This window comes from Pongo abelii, chromosome 1 (assembly GCF_028885655.2).
Source record: "Pongo abelii isolate AG06213 chromosome 1, NHGRI_mPonAbe1-v2.0_pri, whole genome shotgun sequence".
Taxonomy (NCBI): Eukaryota; Metazoa; Chordata; class Mammalia; order Primates; family Hominidae; genus Pongo; species Pongo abelii.
Window position 1 is genome coordinate 113,579,519 of NC_071985.2, and position 16,522 is coordinate 113,596,040.

The 16,522-nt window shown below is 38.9% G+C and overlaps 1 protein-coding gene and 1 pseudogene across 3 annotated transcripts in view; both read left to right on the forward strand.

Annotated features, from left to right (window-relative positions):
- WARS2 (tryptophanyl tRNA synthetase 2, mitochondrial) overlaps positions 1 to 16,522 on the forward strand; it is a 114,270-nt gene that overhangs the window by 44,424 nt on the left and 53,324 nt on the right. The gene's annotated exons all lie outside the window — the stretch shown is intronic.
- Positions 2,789 to 15,352, forward strand: LOC129049449 (RNA-binding motif protein, X-linked 2-like; annotated as a pseudogene).

Consider the following 16,522-nt stretch of genomic DNA (forward strand, 5'->3'; position numbering starts at 1 on the left):
CTTGAACCATAGCAGCAGCAGGTGAGCAGAAAAGGAACTAGATTTCAAAATATTTTGTTTTAACATGTGTTTTGTTGTATTGAAGTCATCATACAACATCTGATATTGATTTTGAGATTCTTAATTCATTCTTTTTAAAGATTGAGATTAAAAAACCTAAACACACTTCCACGCAGTTTTCCCATAAATCCTATCCATTAACTCAATTCAAAACATCCTGATCCTGCAGTGTTATGCTATGTTTCTGCCCTTGCTGAATTAGGAGTGCTCTTGTGTGTCTCGTGGGGTATGTGCAGTGCTGTCTTCCAGAAAAGAGAAAATGACACTGTATTATAGGTTTAATGTATACTCTAGCTAAGGGCAAAACTAGTCAAAAATCAAACTGAATTTATATTCAATTTCCCTATATACTTGTGAATGCCTCTTTCACAGAACATTGTTAAAATAAATATCAGGGCCGGGCATGGTGGCTCACGCCTGTAATCCCAGCACTTTGGGAGGCTGAGGTGGGTGGATCACCTGAGGTCAGGACTTCAAGACCAGCCTGGCGAACATGGTGAAACCACGTTTCTACTAAAAATACAAAAATTAGCCGGGCATGGTGGCATGCGCCTGTAATCCCAACTACTCGGAAGGCTGAGGCGGGAGAACCACTTGAATCCAGGAGGTGGAGGTTGCAGTGAGCTGAGATCGCGCCATTGCACTCCAGCCTGGGTGACAGAGAGAGACTCTGACTTAAAAAATAATAATAAAGGCCGGGCACGGTGGCTCATGCCTGTAATCCCAGCACTTTGGAAGGCCAAGGCAGGTGGATCACCTGAGGTCAGGAGTTCGAGACCAGTCTGGCCAACATGGCAAAACCTCATCTCTACTAAAAATAACAAAAATTAGCTGGGCATGATGGCGGGCGCCTGTAATGCTAGCGACTCGGGAGGCTGAGGCAGGAGAATCGCTTGAACCCAGGGGGCAGAGGTTGCAGTGAGCCGAGATCGTGCCATTGCACTCCAGCCTGGGCAACAAGAGCTAAACTCTGTCTCAAAAGAAAAATAATAATAAAATAAAATAAATATCAGGAAATTATCACATAACATCTACTCTGAACTTTAAAGTGAGATTACTTGCACTCTAAGGAGAGTTGAGGAACTTTATAAAGAGTTTATGAGGTAGCTTTTAAGCACTTATTATTCTAAGAGTATTTTATTAAATTTAATGTATTAGGAGTTGTTTTGTTTTGTTTTGAGACAGTGTCTCGCTCTGCTGCCCTGGTTGGAGTGCAGTGGCACGATCTTGGCTCACTGTAACCTCCACTTCCTGGGTTCAAGCGATTCTTCTGCCTCAGCCTCCCAAGTAGCTGGGACTACAGGCATGTGCCACCATGCTCAGCTAATTTTTGTATTTTTAGTAGAGACGGGGTTTCACAATATTGGCCAGGCTGGTCTCGAACTCCTGACCTTGTGATATGCCCACCTCAGCCTCCCAAAGTGCTGAGATTACTGTTCTGATGGTTGTAGGTATTGTTACCTGAAAGATGGCCAGCTGGGATAGGCAGTCTGAGAAGGGATAATTTGAAAATTTTCCCTACTCATCTTGGTAAATGGCCTGCCTCTATCTTCATCCATCATGGGGACTCTGAGTGTCATGGGATTTAAGATGAGACTTCAGCTCCTGCATTCTATAAGCCTCATGCAGTATTCATTTCTACTTCATTCATATGCATATATTGAATCCCCGCTCTGTTGGTGTTAGGGATAACAGCATGGTTCTTTCCCTCAAGGATTTCACTGGCTGGTGAGGGTAGTGGACATGTAGGAAAAGTAAGTTACAGTACAACTATGTGCTATAATAGAGGGAGGACAAAGCATTGTAGTTGCTTACAGGAGCAATGACTCATTTTGTCCTGGGGATTTGGAGAGTGCTCCACAAATGTGATAACAGCTGCACCGGGTCTTAAAAGATATATTGAAATTTGTTAGGTCAAGAAAGGGATGCCAGGCAGAGAGAATTGCAAGTGCAAAGTCTTGGAAGTTAGCAAGAGTATGGAAGTAAAAGAAGTATACAATTCATGGAGTGGAATGGTAGAAGAAAAAGGCTGAAAAAGTAGACTTGATTCTTATTAACCCAATAGTGCCGGTGGGGTGGGAGGTGAGCAAAAAAGTTAAAATTGTCAGAAATATGAGAGAACTTGAAAAATACTTTGTTATATAAAACATCTGATCAGTAATTGGGTTATTTTTTCTGCTACAGTATTTTTAAAAATCACACATTTCTCATCAAGATAGAAAATAAACAAAGAAAATCACTTCAGTATATAACTCGACTGATGACATTTCAATAGCATTGTTTTTACCCAGCTGGGGTTCCACCTGTCCACACAAAACAGCTCTGTTCCACTTGATACATACATTTCTCACTGTCCTTTACTGTTTGATGGTCCAGACATGAGCATTTACAGTTACCTTCTCAGTAACTATAATTATTTGATAGTAACAGCAAAACAAAAGTCTGTGTTATTTTTCCCAAAAATGTCCAGGAGTTTACCAGTTGAGGCAAGCAATGGTATCACTTGTGGTACCAGGTATTTTATCATTAATAGCATTTCATGGTACAGTAATTTTTCATCTAGGTAGATGAAAAGTAACGCACTTTCAAGATACATTTTCAAACCACGTGTTTGAAATTGTCAAAAATAAGAGCACTATTTGATTTTTTAAATGGAAATATTGCAATTGTACATATTTATGGGGTACAATTTAATATTTCAATACATATGTATATAGTATAAAAAGCCATATTCTATCTATGCTAATTATTTTATCTACTAAAATGTAGTATAGAGAATAATTATGTACAACATTTAAAAATTTCCAGTTGGGGAAGGAGGAGTCTCAAAAACTCATAAGTAAATTGCATTTAAAATTATTACAGTTTGAGTGTGATGAGTGTGAGTGTTAATTTTATGGTGAAGCTATTGAAAAATTATAATTTTTGACTTAAAGCATATTTGCAAAAGTAGAATATACCCATATAAAGATATAAAATATATAAAAATAAAATCAGAATTGAAAGTGTATTGTTTACTGCAAAAGGGACATGGTAAATATTTCGCTGGTGAATAAAGTCAACTTGTTAGAGTTGTTAGAAAAGCAAAATAAAATATAAAGGAGAACATTATTTTGACCTTTACATTTACAATTGATTACTACAAGAATGCTCATATTCCAAATGATATAATTGACATTAGAGAAACAAAACTTTGTTGCTGCATTACTTTACAATTGAAATAAATGTTTCCTCAGTGTATTAAACAATACATTATAAGCTAACTTAATAACAATTTTAAAATTGTCATCAATTTATGTAAGCAATCAGGAAAGGAAAGGCTCTCTTAATTAAAGAAATGTCCTTGAATTTTATTAGGCACAATAAGACAACTGACTAGGAGTGTAGTTATTTTATAAACATATACAGACACATAGACACAAACAGAGCAAGTGCAAATTAGAACCATGATGGTGCCACTAAACATGAGTGGAAGATTCATTGTGATGGTAAAAATTTAGAGGAAGAACTAAGTACTCGATTGTGTCAGATTCTAAGGTTTACCAGTGAGTTTGAGAAACTAAAAACTTTTCAGTGCCCCCCAATACTGACACTTCCTTGATAACATCCTCTCTGCGTCTCTATATAGATTGCCAGTTTCTTTACAACTTGTATAAGAGACTCAAAGATATGACATGCAGGAAGCTATGTGGTATGTCAGAAATATATTGGACCACTGGCTGGGTGCAGTGGCTCGCTCCTGTAATCCCAGCACTTTGGGAGGCCGAGGCAGGTGGATCACGAGGTCAGGAGTTCAAGACCAGCCTGGCCAAGATGGCGAAACCCTGTCTCTACTAAAAATACAAAAATTAGCCGGGCGCGGTGGCAGCCGCCTGTAATCCCAGCTACTTGGGAGGCTGAGGCAGGAGAATCCCTTGAACCCAGGGGCGGCGGGCGGTGCAGAGATTGCAGTGAGCCAAGATAGCCACTGCACTCCAGCATGGGTGACAGAGTGAGACTCCATCTCAAAAAAAAAGAAGTCTTTTGTTCACAGTGAAAGGAATGTTGACTTTGAAATTATGGATTTATATTAATGTTACTATAAACCAATGGGAATGGGAATTTTTAAACAAACTTGCTAAATATTGAGAGACTAAACTACTAAGTTAATAAATTATATATAGCAGTGTAGCTTTCTCTCTAGATGGTGTCTCACAATGGATTTCTGTTGCTTGACTATTTTCTTGGTGACTATTTAAACTAAGGTGGTGACTGAGATTTGGTGATCTGGTTAAGTATTTTGAAACACATTTTGAATAATATAGCTTAGTGTTAACAGGGAATTAAATATGATTTTTTTCTTACTCATTTCACCTTCCCTATACTGTATATTTGGAATCAATCATTTAAAAACCTCCAAAAGAAAATTAATCTATATAGGACTATTTGTTCCCTAAACTTATAGGCAGTCATTCAGAGCTTCCAGAGATTATTGAGATAATCTTTTAAACATAAAGAGGGATGGTGAATTAATGATTGGCTGATGATACTGGTTTGCAAATTTGAATTTTTCTCTCTTTTTTTCTCCTAAAGTTATTTATTACATACAATAATTCTTTGTAAAGGAGGAAATGGAGAGATGTAGGTCAGAGGTTGCAAAGTAGCAGATATGTAGGATGAACAAGTCTAGAGATCTAAATACAACATGAGGACTATAGGTAATAAAATTGTACTGTATTTGGGATTGATATTAAATAAGAATTTAGCTGCTTTTGACATAAAAACAAAAGAAATCGATAACTATGTGGGATGATGGATATATTAATTTACTTCACTGTAGTAACCTTTTTGGTATCTGTATATATCCCATAACATCGTGCTGTATACCTTAAATATACACAATAACCTTTATTTTTAGAAGTTTTTATAAAGAGCTTCAAAGAAAATTTAAAGACATGTTTACTTGTTTTTTAAAAGTAAAAGAAATAGTTTGCTGCTTATTTAAAAAAAAAAAAAAACACATATCTCAAAACCATTTGGGCTGGGGTAATTATGCCAAAAAACAATCTCAAGGTTTCAAAGGGGGAAAAAAAAGTCCTTTTGGAGAGCAATAATCGATCATGGAAGCTGAAATAGCGCATGCCATACTGCTTCATCTGGAAAATGGTATACAATCAATATTTTTTTTTACCAAAGGAAATAAATATTTGCTAAGTTTAAATTTACATTTTTCTGAGAGATTACAGCATGATGAAAATTTCAGAGCTACTGTTTAAATGGAAGAAATAAATGGAGCAAAGTCAACTATGTGCAGTAATTTTACAGAATCAATGCAAATGTGATCCTAGAACTTTGATCCCAGAACAAAGTAACAGCAACTTCATCTATGATTACAGCCCCTTAGTTGATGGCTGTTTGTTTATTTGACATGCTCTATGTAATAATGCTTCCTGCCTCTCAGCACTACTACCTACATACAGTTGTGGTTTGGTCAGTCACCACAACTCGTGCAGAATACTTTTATTCTACTCTGCATTGCCCCAGGGCTTGCACTGTCTTGGAATAGAAGGCCAGTGTCCTGGATGTGAATTTCTGACAGAAATAGTAACCAGATTACAGATCCTAAACAACTGACCTTACTTACCTTATCAGTTTAAGACATTAGTCAAGTGTGCTTTAATAGTTTTCTAAGGCTGCCATAACAAAGTACCACAAACTGGGTGGCCTAAAAGAACAGAAATGTATTATTTCACAGTTCTGGAGGCTAGCAGTCTGACACTGAGGTGTTGGCAGGGCATGCTTCTTAAGACTCTAAGGAAGAACCCTTCCTTGTCTCTTCCTAGCCGCTGGTGACTCTTGGCAATACTTGGGGTTTTCTTGAATTGTAGCTGTATCACTCCAATCTCTGCCTCTATTGTCATGTGGCTCTTTTCCCTCTATGTGTCTGTGTGTCTTCTCTTCTTTTAAGGACACAAGTCATTGTATTTAGAGCCCACTATATTCTAGTATGACCTCATCTTAACTGATTATATCTGTGAAGATCCTGTTTCCAAATAAGGTTACATTCTGAAGTTCTAGTTAGACATGAATTTTGGAGGGACATAATTCAACCTACTACACCAAGCAATGGAAGTACACTAGAAAAATGGCATGTAATTTTTTTTATGTTTTAGGCTTTAAATTATAGATCCTAAAGATTACTCAGTAGTTTTTCGGTGAATATGATACTTACTCTAGTGTTAGGATAATCAGTGAAAAAGAGCATGTTATAAAATGTTAAATGTAAAACTTGAACCCTATATTTCTCATAAGACTTCTCACTTGCTTAATTAATGTTGATTCATGGGGATAATTGCCCTTACTATGTCTAAGTAATCTACATATATTTGAAGTCAGATTATGAAGGATTTTATACACTAAATTAAGGGTTTGGATTTGACTCTGTGAAAAAGGAAGAAGCAGTGGAGATTCATTACTTTTAAATGATAGTTCAGGTAATAATGTAGAAGATTAAAAAACTCAGAAAAAAGCTATTGAAACAGCACAGGTGAGATGATTGTGGTTTGGACTACATTGATGGAGATGGAGAAATGAAATTGTATTGAGAAACATCCCTGATGATTTAGTAATTGATTAGATGAGAAGATAGGTAATATTTATTAAGCATTTTCTCTGTGCCAGGCACCAATCTAAACACTTTTTATGTATTAATTTGTTTAATTCTTGCAATTCTCCTATAAATCAGTACTATTAAAATTTTTATTTCAGGTGATGAAACTGAGGCACAAATACTTGCCAAAGATCACATAGCTAGTAATTGGAGGAGGCAGGATTTGAACCAACAGAATCTGGTAAGGGAAAGGAAGGAGTTGGGGATGAATCTTAAGGTTAGGAGACTAGGTAGATGGTTGTGTCATTAGCCAGAATTGAGAATACAGTGCAGAATCGGGGAGAGTTGACCTGAAGGTCATGAGTCAATAGATTTAGTTTGGGATATAGTATTAAGTTTGAAGAGCTGCTCGTGGGAAGTAAGACGGGTGATAGTAAGTACTAAAAATAATATTTGATGTTAATTAATTTTTAGATTAATTTCCTTAACAAAGATAATGTCATTTTAAATGTATACATTATGCAGCTATGGTAAAACATGAAGAATTGGTGATGCTGGCTACTAGTCTTGAAAAGCAAGAGTGCTTTAACAGGGTGCAATTCCTTGTGATAACGTATTCTCATATCATCCCTACATTAAGTTAGGTAGGCAAATAACTATCTTACCTGGAACTTTGTGAATGTTTTGGTCTGTCAGAGAAAGTAGAGGAATTCCTAAGTTTGTACCCAGCCGGTCATTAGTGAATTTACTTCATTACAAACTCTCTTTATATTCTCACTCTTTGATCCACGCATCCCACCAAATATACCCCTGTGTTGCTCTAACCACAGGGAATTCTAGATTCTAGTTCAAACCAGGCAGTTTATGGGAACTGCTTTTGTTGAAATGATTAAATAAAGAAATGCCTGTGAATTATCCTTCCGAAACACTGCCTGTTTTCTGTGTCATTTTGGTCTCATTAATCAGTGTTGCAGCCAGGCAGACACTGTGCTGTGTATTTTACTGTCCTCAGCACAGCGGCTTCTACGTCTCTGCTCCCAGGCCGACACGTTGGGGAAAAAGAGAGAGGGAAACCATCAATCTTCCCAGTTGCACATGTCAGCAGTGATTCCTTTCCCCTTCCTGTTGGCTGTCTCTCTCACCACCTGTGTTTAGAATTAGCACTGAAGCTGCTGCCCAGATGAATAAGAACCACTGTCCTTGTCACCTGCCCTGGTATGGGCCACCACTTCTCAATGAAACAAGTATATCAAGCAGTCAGTTATCTTTAGCATGAGCGGTGTAAGAGAATCACACACCCCTTAGAAGTTTATTATAACATAAAATTAAAATTTTAGGCCATAGATTCTAGTGAATCAAAGGGGTAAAACAAATAATTTCTTGAGTGCCTTGCTATCTTCTCATAATCTCCCTCTGAAGTACATATGGCTGAAGTTAATCGACCTGGGTTCAAGTCGTGGCTCCGCTATTTACTAGGTATGGACCACTCATTTAACCCTTCTGTGCCTCAGTTCCTTCATCCTTGTGAAACAAGTACCTCAGAGTTTTTATGAGGATCAAATGAGATAATACATTTATAGCTTTTGCTATAATGCTTCCCATTTAGTAAGCACTCAATAAATGTTAGCTATTATTACCATTAACCTCATTGTCCAAATAATAAAACTGAGTTTCAGAGAGGTTACATAATTTGCAAAAGGCGCTAGGAGGCATAGAAGGATTTTGAACCTAGCATTGTCTGATCCTCAAAACTCAAGTCCTTTAGATTACACTACATTGTTTCTATTTTAGTTTCATTTTACAAATTACTTAATATCTGAACTTAATAAATCATTTCACATTGTCTATCTTAATTTCCCATTATTTAAAATGAAAATGGTAATAACCAACATTCCTGTTAGTATGAGACTCTTTTAGTTACATATCAACTAATTCAATCAGACCACCATATGCCAAAAAACTAGGCCGATTTTTCTTTTGAGACAGGATCTTGCCCTGTTGCCCGGGCTGGAGTATGGTGGAACAATCATTGCTCACTGCAGCCTCGATGTCCAGGCTCAAGCAATCCTCCCACCTCAGCCTCCTGAGTAGCTGGTACTACAGGCATGTGCTACCATGCCTGGCTAATTTTCCTGTATTTATTTATTTATTTTTATTTTTTTCTGGTAGAGACAAGATCTCCCTACGTTGACCAGGCTGGTTTCAAACTCCTGGCTCAAGTGATCCTCCCACATCGGCCTCCCAAAGTTTGGCATTACAGGTGTGAGCCACTGCATCTGGCCCAGGCTTATTTTTAAAATTTGGTGACAGAAAAATGACATGCGTTTTTTAAAAAGTTAAACAATACAGTAAGTCAAAAAGGAAGTCATTACTCCCATTTCCTTGTATAACCACTAGTAAGTTAGGTATGTAGGCTGTCTTCCTTGTCAGCATTTATCTATTTAACAAATGTCTATATAGAACCTTCAGGGGAGTACTGTCATTCCTCCCATTTTACAGCTAAGGAAGTTCCATGATTTGCACAAGGAAGCACAGCCAGTGCACAAGAAGGCTGGCACTGGACTCACATGTCTGACTCTAGATTTGGGCTCCTCACCTCCACCCTGTGCCAATTCTCAGTACTTAACAGGACCTACCTTCGTATCTATTCCATAGTATTTCATTATATAAAAAGAAAACTGTAACTTATTTACTATTTCCCCTAGTGATGGACATTAGTTGCTTATAATCCTTTTTTTTTTTCTTCAACTTTAAAATTCGAGGCTACATGTGCAGGATATACAGAGTTGTTACATAGGTAAATGTGTGCCATGGTGGTTTGCTACACAGATCATCCTGTCACCTAAGTATTAAGCCCAGCATCCATTAGCTATTCATCCTGATGCTCTCCCTCTCCAACCTGACAGGCCTCAGTGTGTGGTGTTCCCCACCATGTGTCCATGTGTTCTCATCATTCAACTCCCACTTATAAGTGAGAACATGTGGTATTTGGTTTTCTGTTCCTGGGTTAGTTTGCTGAGAATCATGTCTTCCAACTCCATCTGTGTCCCTGCAAAGGATATGATCTTATTCCTTTTTATGGCTGCATAGAATTTCATGGTGTATATGTACCACTATAATTCTTTTGTAATTAAATAATCAGGGGGAACACCAGATCTTCTTACATTCTTGTGTATTTCTATAGGACAGATTTCCATACATTGAATGGTTGGGTCAAGATAAAATAAAATTTTGATCTCCAGATATGGTTAGATTACTGAGAGCTTATTCTGTGCCAGGGTTATACTAATAAACTTGTCACAGTCCTTGTAACCACCCTATGAGATAGGTACTATTATTATCCCTATTTTGTACATGTTCAACGCCACATAAGTAATTGGGCAAAGTCTTGAATCCCGGCAGTGTGGCACTAGATTTTGATTCTCAGCCATGGTTTATAACCAAGCTAGTTATCACAATCATATTTTAGTGCTTGGTTTTGTCATTCTTCTAACTTACTATGAGATTGAGTTAACGATCTGAGCTAACAGAAGGGTCTGATGATGCAAATGTGGTTGGAACACCCTATAGTCTTATATCAGTCTACAGGTTGGATGAGAAAGGGAGCCATGATTAGCTGGAACATGAGACTTATTTGCTCTTGGAAGAGGTGAAATAACAGTCAAAAAAATTCCCTTATTTGTAAACTATTTTATACCAGGAAACTAACTTTAGAAATGTGTTTTCCTGTTTGGATTGTGGGTACTTTGTAAGAAATTCACACTGTCTCTCAAAGGTTCAGAACACTTGAGATAGTCAGGGAATTATATCATACATTACATATAAGAATTACTGGCATCTCAGCTTCACTTAGCCAAGGCCACATGATATTAGTCCAGGTCTTGGCCAACCAACTGAGCTAATCATGAGACCCACTTACAGTGCTTGAGTGTTGAATCCAGACTTTCTGGTAGGAAAGATCAGAAAGAAGTAGGGAGTTTGCCAAGCAGGGACATGGGTAAAAACAATATCTCTATGCAGAGATAATTTTGTCTCCAATCCATTACTGATGTTGAACACTCCTCAGTGGTATTACTTCCTTGGTGATGTCCAGGCTATATATGCTTTCTGAATCCCTGAGCCATAGAGATTTATGGAATTGGACTTTGCCAAGTAAGTCTACCTAGCTATGAAAGATGGCATGCCTACTTGTTGTCACAGGTGTCTTCTCTCACCAGCATAGAGGCTATGACCACAGCTTCATAATCTTCTGTCCTTTATGGCTGCTGCATGTAATATCCAAACTGCTGGGAGCCAAAGGGGCCTCTGCCTATACATGATTAAATCATTGCCTTAGAGATTTCATTACCTTGAAATGTAAATTACTAGCAAGTGAACTTACTCCTCACATTTTTAGTCCTTTTATTTGTGTGTGTGTGTGTGTGTGTGTGTGTGTGTGTGTGTGTGTTTCAGTGTTTCCTAGCAGGTTGGCAGCTTTGGAAGATAATTGTGTAGCAGTTGGCTTAGAACAGTGGTTTCTCATTCATGGCTTCATGTTAGAATCACCTGGGGAGCTTTTAAAACTCCCATTGCTCATGCCAAATCCCAGACTGATTAAATCAGAATCTCTGGGGGTGGTGCCCAGGCATCAGTATTTTTTAAAGCTCCCAAGTGATTGCAGTGCAGCCAAGATTGAGAACTGTTGGCTTAGAAGGGACCTTCTCTTTTTCATTCATAATGTTTTTATCTGTACCTCATTTTCTGCAGTTGAAGTGAATTTTAAGAATAGATTATTGGTGCCCAAAAACCTCGCTCAAACTTTAGCATACATCAGAATCACTGAAGAGGCTTGTTAAAGCCCGGGTCGCATAAATTTTCTCATTTCTTCTTCTGGGATAAGCCCCACTCTTAGAATTCCTGATTTAGTAGGTCTGGGTTGGAACCCAAGACTGCATTTTTAACAAGTTCCCAAGCCATGATGCTGCTGCTGGTACTGGAAACATACTTTGAGAGCCTCTGCTCTAATCCCTTCCTCTCACCTTCTTTCTGCTCTTTACTTTTCCACCAGCAGTGGCCAGGGCTGCTGCCCCTGACAGTCGTATCATACAGTATCAATAAGAAAGGCAATTAATGCATGAGGATGTTTAACCTGTTACTCCACCTCAAAGTAATCATACAATCTAACTAAAAAGAATTTACTGTATATGCAAATACAACCTCCTCTGCATTCATAATTGCTCCCCTTAAGTCCTTTCTAATACAAAATCAAAGCCACCACTGAATAGATTTCTGGTGTCCAAAATGGACCTCGGATTCCGCTTTCCCACAGAAACAATTTTATGGCTGCTGGTTAGGTACAGCTGAAATCATGCTGTTAAAACCATTCTTCAAGAATATTGTAGGCTCAGAGAGACTTTGATGGTCTGCTTCCCATTTAAAGAATCCAATTTCTGGGTTTCAAATAACCAATTTTTAAACAAACTCTTAGAACGTAACTTGTTTAACAATTGCCTGCAACTGAAACATTTGGCTTATTTTGTTTATAGTTATTTTACCCTTTACATTTGGAACTAAAGTATGGGAGAAAGGATTTGTCATGATTCAGTTAACATTTATTAGGGGACCATAACACACCTGGCACTGTGCTATTTACTGGGTATATAAAGAGGGAAAAGATAGTCCCCGCCCTAGAAGAGCTCATATTCTAGGCAGGAAAATATATCTATGGAGCAAATAAAAAAATATTTACCAAGTTACCAATGTGATATGTGCAATAATGAAGAATTGATGAAGGAGGCATCTGTTCTTCTGAGTGAGAGAGAGAAAGAGAGACATTGATGGTGTGTGTGGTGGAGCATGGAACAGGTGTGGGTGTGTTTGGTAGGAGGAAGGAGCGTGTTTAAGAGTCTCAGAATCAGTGAGAGATTGTTAGGGCTTAATGACCAAGGAGAGTTCCCCACGCAGAAAAGAGGTCAAAGGGCGTTCTAGGATGGTGGAAGAGTGTGAATGCAGAGGGGAGTACTCTACAGAAGAAAGGCAAGTAGTCAGCTGAGTTCCCCAGGTGGTGTGATTGGAGAATGACTGGGAAGGGCATTGACCACCCCACAAAGTCAGAGTCTTGTCTCAGAGGAAGAAATGAGAAGAGTTATGCTAAGTCAGCATATGTGATATTTGCACCTCTATCTCATATTTTATTATCTTTCTTCTCCTGTATATTCCCCAATACCCTGAGGAAGACAGTTTCAATTTCAACAAAATATTAATATTTTGAAAATGTCTGAAAGTGGTTTTCACAGTGTGCTCTGAGAAGCCCCCTTTGTGCTTGACTGGGGTGAGGTCAAAAGAGCAGTCAGGGACCCACCAGAGCTCCCCCACTGACTCTGCTATTATCCATCCACCTTTCAAGCTTTTCTTTGGACAATTCCACTTATTAGGCACATCTAAGAATATTATATTTGAAAAAGTGTACACAGTTAGAAAAGTATTAAAACCAGTGTAATTAATCCTCACATGTTTAGTAACAGTCTGACGACTTGGTGTGGAGAGCCACATCTCTCAGCTGCTGGCCAAAGGATAAATGTTCTCAGATAATCAGCTGAAGAGGGGAATCAGGCAGGTGTCGATGTGGATGTGTGAGCAGTGATAATTGTTGGTATGATAAGCCTTTAGTTGGCCACAAGAGATAATGAAAATATCATATACCCCCAGAATGAACACTTGAAAATCAATGTTAGAATTTTCTTATGAAGGCTGGGTGCAATTGCTCACACCTGTCATCCCAGAATTTTGGGAGGCCAAGGCAAGAGGATCACTTAAGGCTAGGAGTTTGAGACCAATCTGGGCAAGATAGCAAGACCTTGCCTTTACGAGAAATTTAAAAAATTAGCCAGGGTATGTGCCACGCTGCCTTGCCTGGGCACTGATACCTGAACGCTGAGTTTGAGCCAGTGGAGATGAACCCTTTAACTAAGGTGAAGCTGATCAATGAGCTGAATGAGCGAGAGGTCCAGCTTAGGGTGGCCGATAAGGTGTCCTGGCACTCCGAGTACAAGGACAGTGCCTGGATCTTCCTGGGAGGGCTTCCTTATGAGCTGACTGAAGGGGACATCATCTGTATGTTCTCACAGTATGGGGAGATTGTTAACATTAATCTCATGTGGGACAAGAAGACTGGGAAATCCAAAGGATTCTGTTTCCTCTGCTATGAAGACCAGAGGAGCACAGTTCTGGCCGTTGACAATTTTAATTGGATCAAGATCAAAGGAAGAACTATCCGCGTGGATCATGTGTCTAACTATTGCGTTCCTAAGGACTCAGAAGAAATGGGTGATGTGACCAAAGAGCTCCAGGAGAAGGGCTGTGGGGCTCGTACCCCCTCACCAAGTTTGTCTGAGAGCTCTGAAGATGAAAAACCAACAAAAAAGCGCAAAAAAAGACAAAAAGGAAAAAAAAAAGACAACTGACTGGGAGGTACAGGCAGAGCAAACATCCTCTTCGTCACCCAGAAGCAAGACAGTAAAGGAAGAGGACGACCCTGGCCCTAAGAAGCACAGCAGCAAGAACTAAGAGAGAGCTCAGAAGTCAGTGCCTAGGGAGGGGCGGAAGCTCCCCAAGGCCAGGACTGCCTACTCTGGTTGGGCAGAGAACCGAGAGAGGGAGCTGAAGAAGGAGAAACCCAAGCACGAGCACAGGTCCTCAAGCAGGAGGGCGGCAAGAGAAGAAAAGACCAGGGATAAGGACAGAGGGCGGAGCTCAGACCCACTTTCTAGCCCGTACAACGGGCGTTCTGAAGGGCGTAGTCATAGAAGTCGAGGTAGGAGCCGAGATAAATCCCATAGGCATAAAAGGACCCAGCGCTGCCGGGAGCAGGAGTCTTTGAATTCCAGTGACTGTAGGCGTCACTGAAGACTGTTCAGCTGCTCGGTAGATTTGGAAATAATTATGTTTTTTAAATGCAGTCAAATTCAGTTGGATTGTTACTATTTTTGTATCTAAAACTCCTGGGGCTGAATTCTTTTAACCCCTTGAGTATTAGAGTCATTGAGAGGGCTGCAGTTTCAACAGCCACACATCCTGGATATTCTTCGTACCATTCATTGTCCCTGAACCAGAGTATGTGTCCTGAATGTTGATTCATAAATATGGCTCTTGAACCCGTAGACCCAATTGAAGATGGAATTTTCAGGAAAGGGAAAATACCAGATAATTCTAGAATTCTAGTTTTGTGTTTGATGTTTAGAGCTCAGCATCGTGGGACCTTTCCAGATACTAGGTTTGGACAGCTTGATGTAAATGAATGGGATAGGGTTTTTAAGATCAACCAGCTCCATGCCCAAAACCTCCTGTTTAAAAAAATGTTTAATGTCTTTTCTTTTTCATTACAACTTTTTTGTTTGATAGGCCTCTTTCCAAATTTTTTCCTTGCAATGTATTTATTATTTATTTGTATTGAGGTGAAATTCACATAACATAAAGTTAACCATTTTAAAGGGAACAATTCAGTGACATTTGGTACTAAACATCCACAGTGTTGTGTAACCATTGCCTCTGTCTAGTTCCAAAACATTTTTTATCATCCCAAAATGAAACCCTGTACCCATTAAACAAGAACTCTCCATTTCCTCACTCCTCCCCATCCCTAGCAACCACCAACTGACTTCCTATTTATGGGTTTGCCTATTCTGGATATATCATATAAATAGAATTATACCAAAAAAAAAATTAGCCGACGTAGTTGTGTGTGCGTCTAGTCCCAGCTACTTGGGAGGGTGGGTGGACTGCTTGAGCCTAGGAGTTTGAGGCTGCAGTGAGCTCTGATCGTCCACAGTACTCCAGCCTGGGCAACAGAGAGACACTCTGTCTCAAAAAAAAAAAAAAAAAAAAAAAAAATCTTATGAGGAAAACTAAATTTTTTAAACATTTTATATCATTTTTTGTACTTTTAAAATTGTAGTGCTTCTTGATCTATTACCTGTACTTACTGTCCTGTTCAAGATAATAATATGCTGTGTTAGTTAGTATGTTATGGCAAGAATATGACACTTGCTGATTTGGTTTAGCAAGTAGTGTTATTAGGAATTAAAATATTTTGCACTACATTTAATTTTCTAATTATTTATGTCATGTTTAGATAATTGTTAATTTAGTTTTAAGCATCTAAGACAAAAAAAGACTTGCCTCCTTATTCTTTACATTTAAATATAGATTAGCTGCCCTGAGGTGAAAATGTAATCCTTCCTGGGAGCCAAAGTGTCATGACTTTATATTTTATCATTTCTTCCTGCTGGGGAGACAGAAAAAAAGACCTGAAGAAAATAGCCCAAAGAGATGTTTAGGTACAAAAGAAATTAACTACAAAAGAAAAGAACAGTATAAAATTAAAAACCTGGTGTCTTAGTTCACTCGTGCTGCTATAACAAAATACTACAGACTGGGTAATTTATGAAGAACAGATACTTATTTTTACAGTTCTGGAGGCTAGGAAGTTCAAGAGCGAGGCACCAGCCTTGGTGTGTAGTGACGGCCGCTCTCTGTTTTCAAGATGGCGCCTTGTTGCTGCATCCTCCAGCAAGGAGGAATGCTGTGTCCTTACATGGTAGAGGGGGTGGAAGGACAAAACAGTGTATACTTTCTCTAAATCTTTCCTTTCTTTTCTTTTCTTTTTTTTTTGGAGATGGAGTTGCGCTCTGTCACCCAGGCTGGAGTGCAATGGCGCTATCTCATCTCACTGCAACCTCTGCCTCCTGGGTTCAAGTGATTCTCCTGCCTCAGCCTCCCAAGTAGCTGGGATTACAGACATCCGCCACTGCGCCTGGCTAATTTTTGTATTTTTAGTAGAGATGGGGTTTCACCGTTTTGGCCAGGTTGGTCTCAAACTCCTGACCTCAAGTGATC